General features: G+C 39.4%; 1 protein-coding gene and 15 non-coding genes across 16 annotated transcripts in view; 15 read left to right on the forward strand and 1 right to left on the reverse strand.

Moving 5' to 3' along the window:
- Window positions 1-19,538, reverse strand: part of LOC134857265 (serine dehydratase-like) — a 260,322-nt gene that overhangs the window by 123,482 nt on the left and 117,302 nt on the right. The gene's annotated exons all lie outside the window — the stretch shown is intronic.
- On the forward strand, window positions 3,052-3,125 carry Trnae-cuc (transfer RNA glutamic acid (anticodon CUC)). Its single transcript has one exon. It is a non-coding gene; the product is annotated as a tRNA-Glu (tRNA).
- Trnae-cuc (transfer RNA glutamic acid (anticodon CUC)) lies at window positions 3,341-3,412 on the forward strand. Its single transcript has one exon. It is a non-coding gene; the product is annotated as a tRNA-Glu (tRNA).
- Trnae-cuc (transfer RNA glutamic acid (anticodon CUC)) lies at window positions 3,928-3,999 on the forward strand. Its single transcript has one exon. It is a non-coding gene; the product is annotated as a tRNA-Glu (tRNA).
- Window positions 4,222-4,293, forward strand: Trnae-cuc (transfer RNA glutamic acid (anticodon CUC)). The gene has a single exon. It is a non-coding gene; the product is annotated as a tRNA-Glu (tRNA).
- On the forward strand, window positions 5,686-5,758 carry Trnai-gau (transfer RNA isoleucine (anticodon GAU)). The gene has a single exon. It is a non-coding gene; the product is annotated as a tRNA-Ile (tRNA).
- Window positions 5,982-6,053, forward strand: Trnae-cuc (transfer RNA glutamic acid (anticodon CUC)). The gene has a single exon. It is a non-coding gene; the product is annotated as a tRNA-Glu (tRNA).
- On the forward strand, window positions 6,277-6,349 carry Trnai-gau (transfer RNA isoleucine (anticodon GAU)). Its single transcript has one exon. It is a non-coding gene; the product is annotated as a tRNA-Ile (tRNA).
- Trnae-cuc (transfer RNA glutamic acid (anticodon CUC)) lies at window positions 6,574-6,645 on the forward strand. The gene has a single exon. It is a non-coding gene; the product is annotated as a tRNA-Glu (tRNA).
- On the forward strand, window positions 7,452-7,524 carry Trnai-gau (transfer RNA isoleucine (anticodon GAU)). Its single transcript has one exon. It is a non-coding gene; the product is annotated as a tRNA-Ile (tRNA).
- Window positions 7,748-7,820, forward strand: Trnae-cuc (transfer RNA glutamic acid (anticodon CUC)). The gene has a single exon. It is a non-coding gene; the product is annotated as a tRNA-Glu (tRNA).
- Window positions 8,041-8,112, forward strand: Trnaq-cug (transfer RNA glutamine (anticodon CUG)). The gene has a single exon. It is a non-coding gene; the product is annotated as a tRNA-Gln (tRNA).
- Window positions 9,216-9,287, forward strand: Trnae-cuc (transfer RNA glutamic acid (anticodon CUC)). The gene has a single exon. It is a non-coding gene; the product is annotated as a tRNA-Glu (tRNA).
- Window positions 9,510-9,581, forward strand: Trnae-cuc (transfer RNA glutamic acid (anticodon CUC)). Its single transcript has one exon. It is a non-coding gene; the product is annotated as a tRNA-Glu (tRNA).
- On the forward strand, window positions 9,803-9,874 carry Trnae-cuc (transfer RNA glutamic acid (anticodon CUC)). The gene has a single exon. It is a non-coding gene; the product is annotated as a tRNA-Glu (tRNA).
- Window positions 10,974-11,045, forward strand: Trnae-cuc (transfer RNA glutamic acid (anticodon CUC)). Its single transcript has one exon. It is a non-coding gene; the product is annotated as a tRNA-Glu (tRNA).

The following is a 19,538-nucleotide window of genomic DNA, read 5'->3' on the forward strand; positions in this document are numbered from 1 at the left end:
AACTTCTTGGATCGATCAGAGCAGAAAACCTGTGCGTGTTTATCTTCAAATAGAAAAACGAGCCATTAAGGCGCTCACTTTGTTCTAAGAAATTACAGATAATATTAATATCCCAGTTGGTCTAGCGGTCAGGATTTGTGGCTCTAACTCAAAAGGACCGGTTTCGACTCCTGGACTGGGAAATCTATTAAGTTTTTAATTGATTTTTTCTTCCTATTAATTATTACGCTCAATTGAGTTCTTTAAGAGTTCTTTGTAGTTGTATAGGTTACAAGAACTTAAAATGTTGCAAAACTTCTTGGATCGATCAGAGCATAAGACTTATGTGTGTTTATCTTCAAATAGAAAAACGTGCCATTAAGGCGCTCATTTTATTCAAAAAAAAATACGGATAACATTAATATCTCAGTTGTTCTAGCGGTCAGGATTTGTAGCTCTCACCCACAAGGACCGGGTTCGACTCCCTGACTGGGAAAGCTATTAATTTTTTAATTGATTTTTTTCTTCCTATTAATTATTACGCTCAATTGAGTTCTTTAAGAGTTCTTTGAAGTTGTGTAGGTTACAAAAACTTAAAATGTTCCAAAACTTCGTGGATCGATCAGAGCATAAGACTTATGTGTGTTTATCTTCAAATAGAAAAACGTGCCATTAAGGCGCTCATTTTATTCAAAAAAAAATACGGATAACATTAATATCTCAGTTGTTCTAGCGGTCAGGATTTGTAGCTCTCACCCACAAGGACCGGGTTCGACTCCCTGACTGGGAAAGCTATTAATTTTTTAATTGATTTTTTTCTTCCTATTAATTATTACGCTCAATTGAGTTCTTTAAGAGTTCTTTGAAGTTGTGTAGGTTACAAAAACTTAAAATGTTCCAAAACTTCGTGGATCGATCAGAGCATAAGACTTGTGCGTGTTTATCTTCAAATAGAAAAACGCGCCATTGAGGCGCTCAGTTTAATCGAAAAAAAAATACAGATAACATTAATATCCCAGTTGGTCTGGCGGTAAGGATTCGGAGCTCTCAACCATAAGGCCCAGGTTCGACTCCCGCACTGGGGAATCTATCAAATTTTTAATTGATTTTTTCTTCCTATTAATTATTACGCTCAATTGAGTTCTTTAAGAGTTCTTTGAAGTTGTATAGGTTACAAGAATTTGAAATGTTGCGAAACTTCTTGGATCGATCAGAGCATAAGACTTGTGCGTGTTTATCTTCAAATAGAAAAACGCGCCAATAAGGCGCTCAGTTTATTCAGAAAAAAACACAGACAAAATTAATATCCCAGTTGGTCTAGCGGTCAGGACTTGTAGCTCTCACCCACAAGGAACAGGTTCGACTCCCGCATTGGGAAATCTACTACACTTTTAATTGATTTTTTCTTCCTATGAACTTTTACGCTCAATTGAATTCTTTAAGAGTTCTTTGAAGTTGTATAGGTTACAAGAACTTAAAATAATGAAAAACTCCTAGGAACGATCAGAGCAGAAAACTTGTGCGTGTTTATCTTCAAACAGAAAAAGGTGCCAATTAGGCGCTCACTGTTTTCGAAAAAATCACATTTAACCTTGATTTTGCAAATGGCCTAGAGGTCAGAATTTGTGACTCTCACCCACAAAGCCCGGGTTCGACAACCGGACAGGGAAAAATTTTTCTTTTAGCTCAAACTTCAAAAAAAAATTGAAATGAATTTCTCAACAAGTATTTCGCTCAAAAGAATTCTTTGAAGCTGTATAGGATACAAAAACTTAAAGGTTGAGAATTTTCATGGATCGACCATAGTAGAAAACTTGTGCGTGTTTATCTTCAAATAGAAAAACGCGCCAATTAGGCGCTCACTGTGTTCGAAAAAAATACAGATAACAGTAATATCCCAGTTGGTCTAGAGGTCAGGATTTGTAGCTCTCACCCACAAGGACCGAGTTCGACTCCCGGACTGGGGAATCTATCAAATTTTTAATTGATTTTTTCTTCCTATTAATTATTACGCTCAATTGAGTTTTTTAAGAGTTCTTTGAAGTTGTATAGGTTACAAGAATTTGAAATGTTGCGAAACTTCTTGGATCGATCAGAGCATAAGACTTGTGCGTGTTTATCTTCATATAGAAAAACGCGCCAATAAGGCGCTCAGTTTATTCAGAAAAAAAATACAGATAAAATTAATATCCCAGTTGGACTAGTGGTCAGGATTGGTAGCTCTCACCCACAAGGACCAGGTTCGACTCCCGTATTCGGAAATCTACTACATTTTTAATTGATTTTTTCTTCCTATGAACTTTTACGCTCAATTGAGTTCCTTAAGAGTTCTTTGAAGTTGTATAGGTTACAAGAACTTAAAATGTTGAAAAACTCCTAGGAACGATCAGAGCAGAAAACTTGTGCGTGTTTATCTTCAAACAGAAAAAGGTGCCAATTAGGCGCTCACTGTTTTTGAAAAAATCACATTAAAGCTTGATTTTGCAAATAGCCTAGAGGTCAGAATTTGTGACTCTCACCCACAAAGCCCGGGTTCGACTACCGGACAGGGAAATTTTTTTCTTTTAGCTCAAATTTCAAAAAAAAATTGAAATGAATTTCTCAACAAGTATTTCGCTCAAAAGAATTCTTTGAAGCTGTATAGGATACAAAAACTTAAATGTTGAGAACCTTCATAGATCGACCTTAGTAGAAAACTTGTGCGTCTTTGCCTTCGAAAAGAAAAACGTGCCGATTAGGCGTTGATTTTATGGGGACAAAATTACACCTAACCTTCATATCCCAGTTGGTCTAGCAGTTAGGAGTGGTGGATTTCACCCACAAGACCCGGTTAGACTCCCGGAATGGGAAATCTATGGAAAAATTAAAATTGATTTCTTTTTCCTAATAAATATTACGCTCAATTGAGTTCTTTGAGAGTTCTTTGAAGTTGTATAAAATACAAGAGTTTAAAATGTTGCAAAACTTCTTGGATCGATCAGAGCAGTAAACCTGTGCGTGTTTATCTTTAAATAGAAAAACGAGCCATTAAGGCGCTCACTGTATTCTAAAAAAATACAGATAAAATTAACATCCAAGTTGGTCTAGCGGTCAGGATTTGTGGCTCTCACCCACAAGGCCTGGGTTCGACTCCCGGACTGGTGAAACTATTAATTTTTAAATGATTTTTTCTTCCTATTAACTATCGCACAATTGAGTTCTTTAAGATGTCTTTGAAGTTGTATAGGTTACAAGAACTTAAATTGCTGAAAAACTTCATGAATCGTTCAGGGCAGAAAACTTCTGCGTGTTTGTTTTCAAATAGAAAAACGTGCCATTAAAGCGCTCACTTAATTCCAAAAAAATACAGCTATACTTGACATCCCAGTTGGTCTAGCGGTCAGGATTTGTGGCTCTCACCCACAAGGCCCGGTTTCGACTCCCGGACTGGGAAATCTATTCATTTTTCAATTGATTTTTTCTTCCCATTAACTATTACGCTCAATTGAGTTCTTTAAGGTTTCTTTGATGTTGAATAGGTTACAAGAACTTAAATTGTTGAAAAACTTCATGAATCGATCAGAGCAGAAAACTTGTGCGTGTTTATCTTCAAATAGAAAAACGTGCCATTAAGGCGCTCACTGTATTCGAAAAAAAATCACATTTAATCTTGATATTTCAGTTGGTCTAGCGGTTAGGATCTGTGGCTTCACTATCAAGACACGGGTTGGACTCCCGGAATGGGAAATCTATAAAAAAAAAATTAAAATTAATTTCTTTTTCCTATTAGCTATTACGCTCAATTGAGCTCTTTGAGAGTTCTTTGAAGTTGTATAGGATACAAGAACTGTTGCAAACTTCTTGGATCGATCAGAGCAGAAAACTTGTGCGTGTTTATCTTCAAATAGAAAAAAAACGTGCCATTAAGGCGCTCACTTAATTCGAAAAAAAATACATATAACATTGACAACCCAGTTGGTCTAGCGGTCAGGATATGTGGCTCTCACCCACAAGGCCCGGGTTCGACTCCCGGACTAGGAAATCTCTTCATTTGTCAATTGATTTTTTCTTACTATTAACTATTACGCTCAATTGAGTTCATTAAGATTTTTGTGAAGTTGTATAGAATACAAGAACTCAAAATGTTGCAAAACTTCTTGGATCGATCAGAGCAGAAAACTTGTGCGTAATTATCTTCAAATAGAAAAACGTGTCATTAAGGCGCTCACTGTATTCCAAAAAAAAATACAGATAACAGTAAAAGCCCAGTTGGTCTAGCGGTCAGGATTTGTGGCTCTCACCCACAAGGCCCGGGTTCGACTCCCGGACTGGGAAGTCTATTAATTTTTCAATTGATTTTTTCTTCCTTCTAACTATTACGCTCAATTGAGTTCTTTAAGATTTCTTTGAAGTTGTATAGGTTACAAGAATCTAAATTGCTGAAAAGCTTCATGAATCGTTCAGTGCAGAAAACTTGAGCGTGTTTATCTTCAAACAGAAAAACGTGCCAATTAGGCGATCACTGTATTCGAAAAAAATCACATTTAACCATGATATTGCACTTGGTCTAGCGGTTAGGATTAGTGGCTTTCACCAACAAGGCCCGGGTTCGACTCCCGGACTGGGAAATCTATTAATTTTGCAATTGATTTTTTCTTCCTTCTAACTATTACGCTCAATTGAGTTCTTTAAATTTTTTTTGAAGTTGTATAGGTTACAAGAATCTAAATTGCTGAAAAGCTTCATGAATCGTTCAGTGCAGAAAACTTGAGCGTGTTTATCTTCAAACAGAAAAACGTGCCGATTAGGCGCTCACTGTATTCGAAAAAAAACCACATTTAACCTTGATATTGCACTTGGTCTAGCAGTTAGGATCTGTGGCTTCACAAACAAGACACGGGTTCGACTCCCGGAATGGGAAATCTATAAAAAAAAATTAAAATTAATTTCTTTTTCCTATTAGCTATTACGCTCAATTGAGCTCTTTGAGAGTTCTTTGAAGTTGTATAGGATCCAAGAACTTAAAATGTTGCAAAACTTCTTGGATCGATCAGAGCAGAAAACTTGTGCGTGTTTATCTTCAAATAGAAAAACGTGCCATAAAGGCGCTCACTTTATTCTAAAACTTACAGATAAAATTAATATGCCAGTTGGTCTAGCGTTCAGGATTTGTGGCTTTCACCCACAAGGCCCGGGTTCGGCTCCATGACTGGGAAATCTATTAATGTTTCAAATGATTTTTTTTTCCTATTAACTATTACGCTCAATTGAGTTCTTTAAGATTTCTTTAAAGTTGTATAGGTTACAAGAACCTAAATTGCTGAAAAACTTCACGAATCGTTAAGGGCAGAAAACTTGTGTGTGTTTATCTTCAAACAGAAAAACGTGCCAATTAGGCGCTCACTGTATTCAAAAAAAATCACATTTAACCTTGATATTGCACTTGGTCTAGCAGTTAGGATCTGTGGCTTCACAAACAAGACACGGGTTCGACTCCCGGAATGGGAAATCTATAAAAAAAAAAATTAATTTCTTTTTCCTATTAGCTATTTCGCTCAATTGAGCTCTGTGAGAGTTCTTTGAAGTTGTATAGGATCCAAGAACTTAAAATGTTGCAAAACTTCTTGGATCGATCAGAGCAGAAAACTTGTGCGTGTTTATCTCCAAATAGAAAAACGTGCCATAAAGGCGCTCACTTTATTCTAAAAATTACAGATAATATTAATATCCCAGTTGGTCTAGCGGTCAGGATATGTGGCGGATACCCACAAGGCCCGGGTTCGACTCCCGGACTGGTGAATCTATTAATTTTTCAAATGATTTTTTCTTCCTATTAACTATTACGCTCAATTGAGTTCTTTAAGATTTTTTTGAAGTTGTATAGGTTACAAGAACTTAAATTGCTAAAAAAACTTCATGAATCGATCAGAGCAGAAAATTTGTGCGTGTTTATCTGCAAATAGAAAAACGTGCCATTAAGGCGCTCACTTAATACCAAAGAAAAAATACAGCTAACATTGACATCCCAGTTGGTCTAGCGGTCAGGAGTTGTGGCTCTCACCCACAAGGCCCGGGTTCGACTCCCGGAATGGGAAATCTATAAAAAAAAATTAAAATTAATTTCTTTTTCTTATTAGCTATTACTCTCAATTGAGCTCTTTGAGAGTTCTTTGAAGTTGTATAGGATCCAAGAACTTAAAATGTTGCAAAACTTCTTGGATCGATCAGAGCAGAAAACTTGTGCGTGTTTATCTCCAAATAGAAAAACGTGCCATAAAGGCGCTCACTTTATTCTAAAAATTACAGATAATATTAATATCCCAGTTGGTCTAGCGGTCAGGATATGTGGCGGATACCCACAAGGCCCGGGTTCGACTCCCGGACTGGTGAATCTATTAATTTTTCAAATGATTTTTTGTTCCTATTAACTATTACGCTCAATTGAGTTCTTTAAGATTTTTTTGAAGTTGTATAGGTTACAAGAACTTAAATTGCTAAAAAAAACTTCATGAATCGATCAGAGCAGAAAATTTGTGCGTGTTTATCTGCAAATAGAAAAATGTGCCATTAAGGCGCTCACTTAATACCAAAGAAAAAATACAGCTAACATTGACATCCCAGTTGGTCTAGCGGTCAGGAGTTGTGGCTCTCACCCACAAGGCCCGGGTTCGACTCCCGGAATGGGAAATCTATAAAAAAAAATTAAAATTAATTTCTTTTTCCTATTAGCTATTACTCTCAATTGAGCTCGTTGAGAGTTCTTTGAAGTTGTATAGGATCCAAGAACTTAAAATGTTGCAAAACTTCTTGGATCGATCAGAGCAGAAAACTTGTGCGTGTTTATCTTCAAATAGAAAAACGTGCCATAAAGGCGCTCACTTTATTCTAAAATTTACAGATAATATTAATATCCCAGTTGGTCTAGCGTTCAGGATTTGTGGCTTTCACCCACAAGGCCCGGGTTCGGCTCAATGACTGGGAAATCTATTAATGTTTCAAATGATTTTTTTTTCCTATTAACTATTACGCTCAATTGAGTTCTTTAAGATTTCTTTAAAGTTGTATAGGTTACAAGAACCTAAATTGCTGAAAAACTTCATGAATCGTTAAGGGCAGAAAACTTGTGTGTGTTTATCTTCAAACAGAAAAACGTGCCAATTAGGCGCTCACTGTATTCAAAAAAAATCACATTTAACCTTGATATTGCACTTGGTCTAGCAGTTAGGATCTGTGGCTTCACAAACAAGACACGGGTTCGACTCCCGGAATGGGAAATCTATAAAAAAAAAAATTAATTTCTTTTTCCTATTAGCTATTACGCTCAATTGAGCTCTTTGAGAGTTCTTTGAAGTTGTATAGGATCCAAGAACTTAAAATGTTGCAAAACTTCTTGGATCGATCAGAGCAGAAAACTTGTGCGTGTTTATCTTCAAATAGAAAAACGTGCTATAAAGGCGCTCACTTTATTCTAAAAATTACAGATAATATTAATATCCCAGTTGGTCTAGCGGTCAGGATATGTGGCGGATACCCACAAGGCCCGGGTTCGACTCCCGGACTGGTGAATCTATTAATTTTTCAAATGATTTTTTTCTTCCTATTAACTATTACGCTCAATTGAGTTCTTTAAGATTTTTTTGAAGTTGTATAGGTTACAAGAACTTAAATTGCTAAAAAAAACTTCATGAATCGATCAGAGCAGAAAATTTGTGCGTGTTTATCTGCAAATAGAAAACGTGCCATTAAGGCGCTCACTTAATACCAAAAAAAAATACAGCTAACATTGACATCCCAGTTGGTCTAGCGGTCAGGAGTTGTGGCTCTCACCCACAAGGCCCGGGTTCGACTCCCGGACTGGGGAATCTATTCATTTTTCAATTGATTTTTTCTTCCTATTAACTATTACGCTCAATTGAATTCTTTAAGTTTTCTTTGAAGTTGTATAGGTTACAAGAACTTAAATTGTTGAAAAACTGCATGAATCGATCAGAGCAGAAAACTTGTGCGTGTTTATCTTCAAATAGAAAAAACGTGTCATTAAGGCGCTCACTTAATTCGAAAAAAATTCAGCTAACATTGACATCCCAGTTGGTCTAGCGGTCAGGATTTGTGGCTCTGACTCACAAGGCCCGGGTTCGATTCCCGGACTGGTAAATCTGTTCATTTTTCAATTGATTTTTTCTTCCTATTAACTATACGCTCAATTGAGTTCTTTAAGTTTTCTTTGAAGTTGTATAGGTTACAAGAACTTAAATTGTTGAAAAACTGCATGAATCGATCAGAGCAGAAAATTTGTGCGTGTTTATCTGCAAATAGAAAAACGTGCCAGTTAGGCGCTCACTGTATTCGAAAAAATCACATTTAACTTTGATATTGCAGTTGGTCAAGCGGTTAGGATTAGTGGCTTTCACCAACAAGGCCCGGGTTCGACTCCCGGACTGGGAAATCTATTAATTTTTCAATTGATTTTTTCTTCCTTCTAACTATTACGCTCAATTGAGTTCTTTAAGATTTCTTTGAAGTTGTATAGGTTACAAGAATCAAAATTGCTGAAAAGCTTCATGAATCGTTCAGTGCAGAAAACTTGAGCGTAATTATCTTCAAACAGAAAAACGTGCCGATTAGGCGCTCACTGTATTCGAAAAAAAATCACATTTAACCTTGATATTGCACTTGGTCTAGCAGTTAGGATCTGTGGCTTCACAAACAAGACACGTGTTCGACTCCCGGAATGGGAAATCTATAAAAAAAAATTAAAATTAATTTCTTTTTCCTATTAGCTATTACGCTCAATTGAGCTCTTTGAGAGTTCTTTGAAGTTGTATAGGATCCAAGAACTTAAAATGTTGCAAAACTTCTTGGATCGATCAGAGCAGAAAACTTGTGCGTGTTTATCTTCAAATAGAAAAACCTGATATAAAGGCGCTCACTTTATTCTAAAAATTACAGATAATATTAATATCCCAGTTGGTCTAGCGGTCAGAATTTGTGGCGGATACCCACAAGGCCCGGGTTCGACTCCCGGACTGGTGAATCTATTAATTTTTCAAATGATTTTTTCTTCCTATTAACTATTACGCTCAATTGAGTTCTTTAAGATTTTTTTGAAGTTGTATAGGTTAGAAGAACTTGAATTGCTTAAAAAACTTCATGAACCGATCAGAGCAGAAAATTTGTGCGTGTTTATCTGCAAATAGAAAAACGTGCCATTAAGGCGCTCACTTAAAACCAAAAAAAAAATACAGCTAACACTGACATCCCAGTTGGTCTAGCGGTCAGGAGTTGTGGCTCTCACCCACAAGGCCCGGGTTCGACTCCCGAACTGGGAAATCTATTCATTTTTCAATTGGTTTTTTTCTTCCTATTAACTATTACGCTCAATTGAGTTCTTTAAGTTTTCTTTGAAGTTGTATAGGTAACAAGAACTTAAATTGTTGAAAAACTGCATGAATCGATCAGAGCAGAAAACTTGTGCGTGTTTATCTTCAAATAAAAAAAACGTGCCATTAAGGCGCTCAATTAATTCGAAAAAAATTCAGCTAACATTGACATCCCAGTTGGTCTAGCGGTCAGGATTTGTGGCTCTCAACCACAAGGCCCGGGTTCGATTCCCGGACTGGTAAATCTATTCATTTTTCAATTGATTTTTTCTTCCTATTAACTATTACGCTCAATTGAGTTCATTAAGATTTTTGTGAAGTTGTATAGGATACAAGAACTCAAAATGTTGCAAAACTTCTTGGATCGATCAGAGCAGAAAACTTGTGCGTGTTTATCTTCAAATAGAAAAACGTGCCATCAAGGCGCTCACTGTATTCCAAAAAAAATTCAGCTAACATGGACATCCCAGTTGGTCTAGCGGTCAGGATTTGTGGCTCTCACTCACAAGGCCCGGTTTCGACTCCCGGACTGGGAAATCTATTCATTTTTCAATTGATTTTTTCTTCCCATTAACTATTACGCTCAAATGAGTTCATTAAGATTTTTGTGAAATTGTATAGGATACAAGAACTCAAAATATTGCAAAACTTCTTGGATCGATCAGAGCAGAAAACTTGTGCGTGTTTATCTTCAAATAGAAAAACGTTCCATTAAGGCGCTAAGTGTATTCCAAAAAAAAATACAGATAACATTATTATCCCAGTTGGTCTAGCCGTCAAGATTTGTGGCTCTCACCCACAAGGCACGGGGTCGACTCCCGGACTGGGAAATCTATTAATTTTTCAATTGATCTTTTCTTCCTGTTAACTATTACGCTCAATTGAGTTCTTTAAGACTTCTTTGAAGTTGTATAGGTTACAAGAACCTAAATTGCTGAAAAACTTCATGAATCGTTCAGGGCAGAAAACTTGTGCGTGTTTATTTTCAAACAGAAGAACGAGCCAATTAGGCGCTCACTGTATTCGAAAAAAATCACATTTAACCTTGATATTGCACTTGGTCTAGCGGTTACGATCTGTGGCTTCACTAACAAGACACGGGTTCGACTCCCGATGGGAAATCTATAAAAAAATTATAATTAATTTCTTTTTCCTATTAGCTATTACACTCAATTGAGCTCTTTGAGAGTTCTTTGAAGTTGTATAGGATACAAAAACTTAAAATGTTGCAAAACTCCTTGGATCGATCAGAGCAGGAAACTTGTGCTTGTTTATCTTCAAATGGAAAAAACGTGCCATTAAGGCGCTCACTTAATTCGGAAAAAATTCAGCTAACATTGACATCACAGTTGGTCTAGCGGTCAAGATTTGTGGCTCTCACCCGCAAGGCCCAAGTTCGACTCCCTGACTGGGAAATTTATTCATTTTTCAGTTGATTTTTTCTTCCTATTAATTATTACGCTCAATTGAGTTCATTAAGATTTTTGTGAAATTGTATAGGATACAAGAACTCAAAATGTTGCAAAACTTCTTGGATCGATCAGAGCAGAAAACTTGTGCGTGTTTATCTTCAAATAGAAAAACGTGCCATTAAGGCGCTCACTGTATTCCAAAAAAATACCGATATCATCAATATCCCAGTTGGTCTAGCGGTCAGGATTTGTGGCTCTCACCCACAATATCCGGGTTCGACTCCCGGACTGGGAAATCTATTAATTTTTCAATTGATTTTTTCTTCCTGCTAACTATTACGCTCCATTGAGTTCTGTAAGATTTCTTTAAAGTTGTATAGGTTACAAGAACCTAAATTGCTGAAAAACTTCATGAATCGTTCAGGGCAGAAAACTTGTGTGTGTTTATCTTCAAACAGAAAAACGTGCCAATTAGGCGCTCACTGTATTAAAAAAAATCACATTTAACCTTGATATTGCACTTGGTCTAGCGGTTAGGATCTGTGGCTTCACTAACAAGACACGGGTTCGACTCCCGGAATGGGAAATCTATAAAAAAAAATTAAAGTTAATTTCTTTTTCCTATTAGCTATTACGCTCAATTGAGCTCTTTGAGAGTTCTTTGAAGTTGTATTGGATACAAGAATTTAAAATGTTGCAAAACTTCTTGGATCGATAAGAGCAGAAAACTTGCGCGTCTTTGCCTTCGAAAAGAAAAGCAAGCCAATTAGGCGTTCATTTTATGGGTGCAAAAATACACCTAACCTTCATATCCCAGTTGGTCTAGCAGTTAGGATTTGTGGGTTACACCCACAAGACCCGAGTTCGACTCCCGGAATGGGAAATCTATTAATTTTTCAATTGATTTTTTCTTCCTATTAACTGTTACGCTCAATTGAGTTCTTTAAGATCTCTTTGAAGTTGTATAGGTTACAAGAACTTAAAATGTTGAAAAACTTCTAGGAACGATCAGAGCAGTAAACTTGTGCGTGTTTATCTTCAAACAGAAAAAGGTGCCAATTAGGCGCTCACTGTTTTCGAAAAAATCACATTTAACCTTGATTTTGCAAATGGCCTAGAGGTCAGAATTTGTGACTCTCACCCACAAAGCCCGGGTTTGACTACCGGACAGGGAAAATTTTTTCTTTTAGCTCAAATTTCAAAAAAAAATTGAAATGAATTTCTCAACAAGTATTTCGCTCAAAAGAATTCTTTGAGGCTGTATAGGATACAAAAATTTAAATGTTGAGAAACTTCATGGATCGACCATAGTAGAAAACTTGTGCGTCTTTGCCTTCGAAAAGAAAAACGTGCCAATTAGGCGTTGATTATATGGGGACAAAATTACACCTAACCTTCATATCACAGTTGGTCTAGCAGTTAGGATTTGTGGATTTCACCCACAAGACCCGGGTTAGACTCCCGGAATGGGAAATCTATGAAAAAATTAAAATTGATTTCTTTTTCCTAATAACTATTACGCTCAATTGAGTTCTTTGAGAGTTCTTTGAAGTTGTATAGGATACAAGAATTTAAAATGTTGCAAAACATCTTGGATCGATCAGAGCAGTAAACCTGTGCGTGTTTATCTTCAAATAGAAAAACGAGCCATTAAGGCGCTCACTGTATTCTAAAAAATTACAGGTAACATTAACATCCCAGTTGGTCTAGCGGTCTGGGTTCGACTCCGGGACTGGTGAGTCTATTAATTTTTAAATGATTTTTTCTTCCTATTAACTATTACGCTCAATTGAGTTCTTTAAGATTTCTTTGAAGTTGTATAGGTTACAAGAACTTAAATTGCTGAAAAACTTCATGAATCGTTCAGGGCAGAAAACTTGTGCGTGTTTGTTTTCAAATAGGAAAACGTGCCATTAAGGCGCTCACTTAATTCCAAAAAAAAACAGCTAAACTTGACATCCCAGTTGGTCTAGCGGTCAGGATTTGTGGCTCTCACCCACAAGGCCCGGGGTCAACTCCCGGACTGGTAAATCTATTCTGTAACATTCGCTCGGAAGATACATATCGACGGAAAACAAAACTAAGTCTTAAGACGACTGGCTAGCGTCTAAACAGAGCTTTGCATGCTTTTCACCGTCTCTACCAAGCCAGTACTTTTCGGTGGTCTTTTCTAACATCGGGTCGACAAAAACGTTACTGCCTTCGGCTTCGGTCAAAACACTCAAATTAACTAGATTACATGCAGAAATAGTGAGGTCATGGCTGGGTCTCAGTATCCCCAGACCACGAGGTCACTCCTAAAAACAGGGCTACTACTTATTATATTACTATTGTTTTTGTTCAGAAGATAAAAATCATCATCTCCATCGAAGATGGATCAACCCTTTCCCCCAACTCCTAGCTTCTCATCCCTATCAAAATGAATCCAGATATTAATTAAATTCAAGTCAGGACATGACAGGAAGCTAAAAGTTTATGCAACAGGATAAAAATTTCAGTTCCTTTACCCTTCCGGATTGATGAATCCGCTGGATCAAGCTTGTTAATCTTGACTTCCTCTTAATCCGGAGGGCTGTCCTCCACCCTTCACCGTTGTTCGCAACGGCCTTGCAACTATTGTAGCAGCACAATAGTTGCAACTCGGAGTGTTCTTCTGTTACTCTGTAACTCGTTGTTGTTTTCCGATCTCAATTTCGTTGTTGTTGCTAGCGCAGCTAATGTTGTTCTCTTTTTCTTTCTCGCTTTAGTCAAAATGGCCGTTTCTGACGTTTCTCAGAAATATGACGTCATAATTCGAATTTTTGAAATTTTAAAATACCAGAATATTCTAGCCCTCACCGTTTGCCCAATCGTTCCAATAACGTTCTTAGTTCGTAATAACCACCAATCCGGAAGGCTCGCTGCTAAAAACTCGAAGTCTGCATAAATTGCATTTTGGCCATTCTGGCCGAATGTCACATACTCCCCGGACAGTCCCGTCAATGTCCTCATTGAATCGCACAATGTTCGTAAAATGGTTACAGTGTCATCGAACAGAATTTATAAAATGCACGAAATTACTTTTATCCACGTCACATCGACTCACTGCAGAACATAAATGGCATCATTCTACATCACTATAGCCTTCAAATTCTTTCATTAATCTGCACATTGAGGATATGACCTAAGATAAAACATATTTTCTGACTTCCAGTGTCAATGTCCCGATTAAAACTTTTTCTCTTTGATTTAAAAGGTGTTGGCTTGCAGGACAGTCCTGCCAACCAACAAGCTAAATTTATCCTTTTATGCTTCTTCCCTTCGGACATCTTGCTTGTTTATTGTCCTGAATTTTAAAACTAAGAAACTTTGTGGTTAGAAAGAACAATGAAACAATCTCCCTCTTCGAGAGATTACTCAAGCCTTCCATGTCACCACAAAGTGATCAGTCTTCCTAAGTGATTAAAAACAATCATGCATGCTGGAATATTTAAATATACTCTCCTCTTAAGCCTTTCTAAATAAATAATAAGTGTCTCTAAAGCCACTTCAACTAAAATCAAAATGCAAATTTATAAATGCAACAATTTCAAAACTCAACTAAATGTTTCAGTTTTCAATTACAACTTGGTTGCTTGGTTTCTCACTTGAGTTTTTCACACACAAAAACAATTCTGAGTTTTAACTTTTCTTCATCACTCCTTTGTTTTCTTCTTTTTTCGTCGTTTAGAAGTTCTAAAACTTCTAAATTCTTCTAATTTTCTTTCTTGTTGCCTCTTGTTTTCTCGACCATTCATCAATGTTCCATTTCTTCCTCCTGTGATACTGACTCCGCACTTTCGGTTTCCGTGTCTTGTAGCACGTCGTTGGCTATCCTGACGCTGTTGGAAGCCGTCCTCCAACACTTCTGCTCTTCTACCCTCTGTTTACAGCAAGGTAGGGGATCCACGTTGGATTCTCTGTTTCTGCAGAAGCTGTTGTGGAGACACAACGTCACGTTTCTCTCCAAATCTTCTTTCAGCATCTCTGCCTTCTCATTTCCACTACGCTCACTCGTCCTGGAAATTCTTTTCACAGCGGTGGTCACTGCATTCCGATGAGTCACGAAAGCTCGCTTGAAAGCTCCTGCCCCAATGTCCAGCTGATACTCACTGTACACCCTGCCGTGCTTCGACATATGATTTTTCGCATACTCGTACAACCATGCAGTCATGTTAGCTCTGAACCATGGCATCAATCGTTTTCTTGCCCATATCTTCTTCACTTCCATCGGAATGTTTAGAACTTTGCACATTGTCTCAAAAAGATCTAAATCTTTTAGACAATCTAATTTCCGCAATTGTTCTTTCGTTGGTGCCTCCTGTCTATTATTTTCTCTCACATGAGCTTCCAGCCATCGTATCGCCATCATAACTCCCACTATCACTACTGTTACGGGCTGTGATGAATCTGGTAAACCCATGGAGAGCAGCTCTCCAGAGTCCCAGATCAACATCAGATTACCACGCTTGGGATACCACCAGGTCTGCAGCAAGCAGTGGCAAGGAAACTCGTCATGTGTCAACATGATGCTCCTCCAATTACGTCTTCCCGAAGCTTCCAGCAATGGTCCCACTTCCATCATCACTCGGTGGATTTCATCATTCTCATCTACTGCATTGTAATCTGTGACAGTTGATCCTCTCTGTTTCTGTTTCTCAAAGTCACTGAAGTTCCCGCTCACATATCCCATGAACTTCTTTCCTAGTATTGACTCCAATTCTTCTTTGGTTCTCTCTGTGACTGCTGAGAACATCTTACATAGTAACTCGTAAGACTTTTCAGACATTCTCGCCAATCTCACACACTTCGGCACTGAGAAGGCTTGATCCACAATCGTTCTTGTACTCTTCATGTCCACAGCTACGAAATGTACAGGATATCTGCTCTTGCACATTGGAGCCAACGTTGAACCCACCAAATATCGTGCTCCTGATGGTCTACGATAAGTTTCGCTGTGTATGATGTTCATTTCTGTCTCAATTGCTTCCCTCCATTTCCCTATGTATTTCTGTTCAGTCTGCAGAACTCCTGGGAATACTTCTACGCTGATGGCTGTGACCATCTCATGTTTCTGTTCTAGATTCAATAGTGACTCTAAAGAACCAAACATGCTGTAGAATCCTAGTGCAGTCACTAGATTCACATCGGTTCCTCCATGGCAATCTGCTATCAGTTCCGTTTCAGTTCTTGCTTTCATCACTACGTTTCCAAACAATACTGTCAATTGCTTGTGTTGTTTCTCCAGGGTTTTCACACAGTCTAGACCTCCACAAACGTGACCCTCCAGTCCACAGACTTCCGCCAGACAGCTACCAGGTTTGACCCAGTCTTCTGGTCCCCAGCCAGGCAACTCCACTTTATCTTCTCCGTTGCTCTTAGAGGCTGTTATCATCACATTATATATGATGTTGAGGTCACGCAGGTTACAGTCTGCATTCAGTTCCCTCTGTATGTCTTGTGTCGCCTTTAATATTGAGTCAGCGTTGGGACTAGGACACCATGATGGCCTCATCAATTCCCACACTGCCATCAAGCTCGTTCTCAGTAATTCATCTGAGAATCCCAACCCAAACTCCACTCTCTTGTCGGATTTTGGTACTGAAGGTGCAGTCACCTCTTCTTCCAAGACCAGTCCCAATTTGGCCTGTGGATTGTTAACGCTCTTAAACGTTACAATTCTGGACGTCCAGAATCTTAACAACACCGCCTGCTCATAATCGAAGAAGCAATCGCGTATGTCTTCACTCAGCAAAGGATTGTACGCGATCCCTATGATCCCGGATACGTAGCCATACGATTTCTTCTTGATCGGTCCACAGTATTCACTGGATTTCGGCAATGCTCCCATAGATTCTTTAGTGAGTCTCAGCTCCTTGTTTGAGAATCTCCTGATTTCGTCTATCTTTTTCATGGGTTCTAACTCCTCAGGTTCTTTCATGTTCACCCTCATCGGTTTACTTTGCTGCATATCCAGCAGTGCTAGCAAGAATAAGGCTTTCGTTCGCTCATCGCCTTCCCTCAACATTTTAACACAAGTGTTTAATGCAGGTACTGAAATCTGCTCTATCAGGAATCGAATGAAACAGAGAGCGTCTCTCCGCTTCGCACACGCTACTGCTGCTTCCTCCTGGACTATCAGATCCCTCAGGTTCGTCATAAGGAAAACCTTTTCCTCTTTTGATCTCTTCCTTTCTTCTGAGTCATATTCTTCGCGAGTCAGTCCCATCATGCACCAGGCGAATCTGAGTTGTAACTCTGTTCTTACGTAAGGTACTGCCACGAGAGCATGTATTCTTGGCGTAGTCCTCATTTCTTCTTCGAAATACCTCAATACTACTGCTTTCCATGAAAGGCTCACTAACTGCTCGATCGTTTCCGCCTGCACGTCAGACGACGCCAAAGTTCCATACGCCTTCTGCTTGAGGGTGGTGCCTTGCAACATCATTTCCAGATAACCCTCCATGGCTTTTTCGTCTTCCAGGGCCATCACATACCCTCTAGCCGAGTTTCGGTATTCCAACATCTCCATGTATCCACCGGTGGGTTCATCCATCGACACTGTCTCCGACACGGTTAGTCGGTTGTATTCCACTGGTGTTAGTTGTCCTGCAACACTTCCCTTTCCATGATTCATGGGAGATGGCTTGAAGTCCCTCATTTTGCTCTCTCCACATTGGCTGAGTATTTCCATTTCCAAGGTTGCTCCAGTCAGAGTGCGGTCACTCCTTTTGGATTTATAACCGGTTGACTTTATCCCCGCCATGAGAATGGGTGGCACCATCGCTATATCAGTTAATATTCTATCTGTGCCAGACAATTGATAATCACCTTGCCCCAAATCCATGACCTCCTCGACTCGTTTTCTTTTCGCTGAGTTACCAGCTTTCATCGATATTTCTGAATCCACTTTCGTCTTCCCAATTCTCCTTCATTTTCATCGCATTGATTTTATCGATCACCATTTTCGATCGCATCGTCCCTCTCCTGGTCCTTGACAGGTACACCACCTCTCCTTCATCGTCCTGCGGTGTCATCTTGATGGGAGAATTCGCTTCACTCTCATCAGTGGCTGAGTCGATCAATAACTCACTCAGTCTCCCTTCACACTCATCAAGCTTGTCAAGTACTTCTCTCATCAAGGGTTGATTGAGACCTGTTTTGAGGATGGACTGGGTCCCATAGCTCTGAATCACGGTCCAGACTTCTTCCATAAACGCCACTCTGTCCAGCTTACATCCCGTCCTACTCTCGTGGTCTCGGTGATGTACTTCCCATTCTTCTTCGGGCAGCGTTCCCAAGAAAGGTACTCTGGCTGAGGCCTCTATTCTTCTCCTCCGAGGTGATTCCATGAGGATTCTCTGGTCGTTATTTCTTGAATTGCCAGGAGAGCTGCTCTCCGGTAAATTCTGTTTCATTTCCATAAAGGCTGACGGAGGCTCCAGTGTCGAGATGCCTTCATCCGCTGGCTCAGTCGTTTCCAACGTGTCTGCATTATTCTCAAGATCACTGAAGATATTGAAATCCAGGCTGGATGTTCCTCCTGTCGATGCCCTGTCGTCTTCCCCACCAGCTTGATCTTGTTGCATGGGTTCTTCAGTCTGACGGCTTCCACCCTGTCCGTCATCTCCTTCTGACTTATCCTTGTTCGAGCTCGATGGTCCTTGTTCGTCATTGTCGGCTTCTTCCTGGAATCTCGGTATGAGCAATGTACCGGCCGATTTATCTTCCTCTTCTCCATGGACCACTTTGATTTCTTCGCAGCCGAACGGTGCTAGGAAGGTTCTCGTCTGCAATAATCCTCCAACTTTCATCTCCTTTTTCACACTGGTCAGGATTAAGGAGGCTTCAGGCAATTCGGTTCTGCCTCTCATTCTATTCTCATCGGAGCTAAGCCTAATTCCTTCCATTCCTCATCAAATCTTCCATGCTTGGGAGTCGCGGCGTTGCTTATTCGCCTTCTCGTCGCTTGATCCGTGTATGCAAATCGTGTGTGTTGTAACACGGCGGCATTTCTCCCTACGAAGTATGGATCCATCGTTCCCACGAAATTCCCTACTCTCCTTTCATTGGTTTCGAATGCTCTCAACCTAGGAGTTTGTACCACGGAAACTGCTCCGAGCAACATCCTTCTTATTAGAGGGAATTCAGGGATTGCCTCCGGTAGCTTCTTGTAATCGCCCCAGTCCTTCGTCTCTTCTCTCACCTTGTGATATGCTGCAGTGAGACGAGGCACTCTGGTTATTTCACCATTCGTTTTGTCATAGGGATCAGATTCCAAAGCTTTGGAAACACCTCGATGTGTCCTCTTTCTACTTCTCTCATGCGGTCACGGAAGTGATCGTCAAAATTGATGACTGTCATCTCTGGCTCCGATATTTTCGCAAATAACAGATCTTCACTCATGAGCTCCCGCAGTGTATGCTGCTCACACCAGTTCAGTGTACTACCGTCCACTGCCGATATGAGGTTCAGGTGCAGCACCGACCTCCTATATGCTTCCACTTTAACGTCAGGGAACGCAAACGTGACTGCTGGTCCATAGATCACTGTCACGAACTCCGTGACTCCTCTGATCAGCGCCAAGGGATCGGTTCTCATAGCCAAGCTCAGATCCGTTAATAGCGGCATGCCTCCAACATGTCGTCTAACATCTTCCTCTCTTTCAATTGTCTCGTCTTCTCCGGTTCCAAAGCGATTTTGCTGCAAGAGATATTGGATAAGAGTGTGTCTCAGGTCTCTTATTTTGTTCCACGAGTCCGTGGATTTC

Source organism: Symsagittifera roscoffensis, chromosome 1 (assembly GCF_963678635.1).
Source record: "Symsagittifera roscoffensis chromosome 1, txSymRosc1.1, whole genome shotgun sequence".
Classification (NCBI taxonomy): domain Eukaryota; kingdom Metazoa; phylum Xenacoelomorpha; order Acoela; family Convolutidae; genus Symsagittifera; species Symsagittifera roscoffensis.